Below are 4,606 nucleotides of genomic sequence, written 5' to 3'. Positions count from 1 at the left end.
CACGCAGCACTGCGCCTGCGCAAGACACGGCCGCGCCTTTTTTTTTTTTTTTTTTTTTTTTTAAAACAAGAGGCGCATGCGAGGGGCGGAGCGGCGCCCGGATCGCTCCCTCGCCCCTCCTACCCGGGGCCGGCTTCTGAGCCTGTTCCCCTCCTCCAGCCACACCGCCACGACCCTGAGTTTAGTGCTTCCATTCAAGTGCATGTTTAGGGTAGAGTCCCAAAATGGGCTGACAGCATGAAAGGGTAGGGACACGTTTATAGCAGCCAGTTTCATCTTCACTCCTGATGGAGATTAGGGTACTAAGTATTATTAGCCCTACCTACTGAGCTTGTGGGAAATAACCATGAACGATGCAACCTTTTGACTTAAGAATTTTTTTTTTTTTTTGGAGTTTAACATATTCAAATAAAAGTATGACTCACTAAGCTATTAACAGTCTAGCATAGGCCGGGCGCGGTGGCTCAAGCCTGTAATCCCAGCACTTTGGGAGGCCGAGACGGGTGGATCACGAGGTCAGGAGATCGAGACCATCCTGGCTAACACGGTGAAACCCCGTCTCTACTCAAAAAATACAAAAAACTAGCCGGGCGAGGTGGCGGGCGCCTGTAGTCCCAGCTACTCGGGAGGCTGAGGCAGGAGAATGGCGTGAACCCGGGAGGCGGAGCTTGCAGTGAGCTGAGATCCCGCCACTGTACTCCAGCCTGGGCGGCAGAGCGAGACTCCGTCTCAAAAAAAAAAAAAAAAAAAAAAAACAGTCTAGCATGAAATCCTTAAAAAGAATTTCCTGGTTGTCCTACATGATTCTAGTGAATTGTGTACGTGTATTTGTGGGGGTCAGATGATGTGGGAGATCCGAGGTCTGAGTGAGAAGTAGAGATCAATTTTGGAAAAAAGTAAAAATCAAAGAATAGGTCCAACTTGGGGCTGAGGGTGTCTGAGAGGGGTAGGTGTTGTAATCAGCTATGTGGTGGAGCAGTGTAATCACCTGGTGGGTTCATTGTACCCACTCCCCAGAAAAGCCGATTTACTGAGACAGCATTATTGAAATAGACAGAGTTTAATAAGTACAGAACCAGCGAAATAGAAGACTGGAGTTTTATTATTACTCAAATCAGCCTCCCTGAAAATTTGGAAGCTAGGGTTTTTAAGGATAGTTTGGCAGGCAGGGGGCTAGGGAGTGGGGAATGCTGATTGGTTGGGTCAAGGATGAAATCATAGGGTGTCAGAGCTTGTGTTCTTGTGCTGGGTGAATTCCTGGTTGGGGGCCACAAGACCAGATGAGCCAGTTTGCCGATCTGAGTGGTGCCAGCTCGTCCATCAGCATACAGGGTCTGAAAAATACCTAGAATGGCAATCTTCGGTTTTACAACAGTAATGTTCAAAGGAGTGAGTTAGCTCGCCTTAGGTAGATAGCAAGGGAAGGGTCCCCAGAGAGCCCCCGGCCCACAGGTCAGTGCCTCATCTCCACATAACATAAAAAAGCAGCCTAGGAAAACATTCTAGCTGCAGGCACCAATAAGGGAACAAGCACAGCAAGTTGTACCTGGAGACATGCCCATGGCTGTACAGATAGCAAAACCTCAGGCCCATTTGGATAAAAACTTCAACAAACCTCTATTTCACTCACATAAAGGAACAAGGCCTAGCATAGAAATGTCTTTGTCCTTTGTATAGTCAGCAAGCTCCCAGGACAAACTTTCTTCTCCTTTTGTGAGTGTGGGTACAGTGGGCTTCCGTGGGTTCCAGTGGACACTTTACTTTCCTTTTTGGGCTATAAGTTTGGCCTCTATGAAGTATCACTTCAGCCCTTGGTAGGTCTGGGGCCAAGCTTTCACTTCAGCTCCTGATAGGTCCTGGGTCAAGCTAAGCAGCATCTAGGAATCATCATTTCAGCTCCTGATTGGTCCTGAGGCAACTAAGCACATTCCTTCCCCTTCCCAGTCTGTAAAAACCCTGGACACCAGCCTCACAGGGGCACCCGTTCGGGGCCCCCTCTCTGTTGGCAGAGAGTTTTCTTCTTTTGCTTATTAAACTTTCACTCTAATCTCAACTTCTCAACTTTGTGTCTGCTCTTCTTAATTGTCTTGGAGGTAGGACAAAGAACTCCCCGGCATGTTATCTCAGACAAGGAGCAACTGTTAAATCTTGGTGCATTGCTGAGACTACAACAATGCTATCTTTTTTTTTTTTTTTTTTTTGAGAGAGTCTCACTCTGTTGCCCAGGCTAGAGTGCAGTGGTGCAATCTTGGCTCACTGCAACCTCTGCCTCCTGGGTTCAAGCGATTCTCCCCGCTCAGCCTCCTGAGTAGGGGGGGTAACAAGTGCCTGCCATCACACCCAGCTAATTTTTCTATTTTTAGTAGAGACAGGGTTTTACCATGTTGGCCAGGGTGGTCTTGAACTCCTGACCTTAAGTGATCCACCCACCTCCCAAAGTGCTGGGATTACAGGTAACAGGTGCCTGCCATCACACCCAGCTAATTTTTCTATTTTTAGTAGAGACAGGGTTTTACCATGTTGGCCAGGCTGGTCTTGAACTCTGACCTTAAGTGATCCACCCACCTCCCAAAGTGCTGGGATTACAGGTAACAGGTGCCTGCCATCACACCCAGCTAATTTTTCTATTTTTAGTAGAGACAGGGTTTCACCATGTTGGCCAGGCTGGTCTTGAACTCCTGACCTTAAGTGATCCACCCACCTCCCAAAGTGCTGGGATTACAGGCATAAGCCACTGTGCCCAGCCTACAACAATGTTATCTATAGGAGCAACTGGTTAGAAATCTTGTGGCCTCTGGCTACATAATTCCTGAGCTATAGTATCTAATCTTGTGGCTAATTTGTTAGTCTTACAAAGACTATAAAGTCTTACAAAGGAGGTCTGATTCCCAAGCAAGGAGGTGATTTGTTTTAGGAAGGGACTGTCATCTTTGTTTCAAAGTTAAATAGTAAACTAAATTCCTCCCATAGTTAGCTTGGCCTGTGCCCAGGAATGAGCAAGGGCAGCTTGGAGGTTAGAAGCAAGATGGAGTCAGTTAGGTCAGAATTGTCATAATTTTTGTAAAGGCAGTTTCAGTAGCACAAGAGGGAAAGTGGGTCCTACTGCTCTTTACTTTAATCCTAGAATGTCAGAGCCTAGGGGGAGGGGGGGGGGATGGCATTGGGAGTTATACCTGATGTAAATGATGAGTTGATGGGTGCTGACGAGTTGATGGGTGCAGCACACCAACATGGCACATGTATACGTATGTAACAAACCTGCACGTTGTGCACATGTACCCTAGAACTTAAAGTATAATAAAATTAAAAAAAAAAAAAAGTCAGAGCCAGATGAGACCCAGCAGGACAAGTCTCTTGTGGTTTCTAAATAATTGTCTTCAGACCCATGCTGTGATAAAGTTTCCACCCCTACTCTACAAAATGAGGACAATGTGGAAAATATAATCAGTTTTTTAATAATTTCATAAAATAGATTCCACTCCATTCTTCTACAAGTATGACCTCCCTTTATGAAAAGATGCTGATAGAGGATAGTTGCTTCAATGCTATTACTTGGACATCATAATTAAAAATTTAAAATCTCATGTTTAATTTTTTTTACATTTTATGACCTGTGAAAAACAAAAGTCTGGGAACCACTGAATAGTCAAATCTCTCCTTTTATAGTAGAAGCAGTTAAGACTCAGAGGTAGAGAAATGAGTGGTCCAAGATAAAACCCCAGTTTGGTCAGACATTACTGATGGTGGCTCTATGCTGGACATTCCTTCAACTGTCGCTTTTCTGCCTTTGCCTTTTCTTTAAACATGTTCTACTCCACATCAGCACCCCCCAAGCAAACCAGATCCTGTTCAGAGAAGTTTTTAAAATCATCTAGATCCTAGCCTGTTCTCTCAAATTACCCCCAAATCATTGGCATCTGCCACTATTTCTCCAACCCATCACTACTTTCTCCACCCCAATACCAGACCCTCAGCCCCACCCATTGCCTACTTTTGAGCTTTCTGTTTTACTTCAAAAATTATTATTCAGAAGAATTTTTGGACGCCGATATTGTTTCAAAGCAATAATTATGGATTTTATTATACATTTAATAATCTCTTATAATGTTTGTGGATATCTCTGCTTCTCCACCTAGATTATGAACACCTCAAGAAAAATAGTTCTGTTTTATCTTCCTTCTCGTACCTAGTACACTCCTGTTTTATGTACTCAAATATACGTAGAATTAATAATGGATAAATTGACACATTCTTTGCAGAGTGAATGCTTTAATATTTCAAAACATATAGAGATTTGTTTATTGTGGTCCTCTTGGTTTGCAAATGACCGACAGGAACCAGGGGACTGGGTCCAGATGGGAGCAAGGAGGAAGCCAAGAAAACCATTTATTCCTGGGGCTCCAGTCAGTTTTACTTGTAAATGGAAAGGGAAGAAAATAACATGAAGTGGAAGCAATAGGAAGAAGAAATGAAGAATCCCTGAGTGAGAACAGGAGTCTTGGACTGACTCCATTGTGCACACGCACCCTGTTTCATCCTAGACAGCATCCTGTCAGCTAGTAGGAGAGTAGCCGGCATGAATAGTGCAACCTCCTTTCTACCCTGT

General features: G+C 44.5%; 1 long non-coding RNA gene across 1 annotated transcript; it reads right to left on the bottom strand.

Moving 5' to 3' along the window:
• Positions 1–1,084: 1,084 nt before the first annotated feature.
• Positions 1,085–3,282, bottom strand: LOC139359629 (uncharacterized). The gene is made up of 2 exons (XR_011615807.1): positions 3,174–3,282; positions 1,085–1,334 (listed from the first exon to the last, which is right to left on the bottom strand). It is a non-coding gene; the product is annotated as an uncharacterized lncRNA (long non-coding RNA).
• Between the last annotated feature and the right edge of the window lie 1,324 nt (positions 3,283–4,606).

The sequence above is a fragment of the Macaca nemestrina genome, chromosome 17, assembly GCF_043159975.1.
Source record: "Macaca nemestrina isolate mMacNem1 chromosome 17, mMacNem.hap1, whole genome shotgun sequence".
Lineage (NCBI taxonomy): Eukaryota > Metazoa > Chordata > Mammalia > Primates > Cercopithecidae > Macaca > Macaca nemestrina.
The sequence above is the reverse complement of the archived record's forward strand: the minus strand, read 5'-3'. Positions and strand labels throughout refer to the sequence as shown.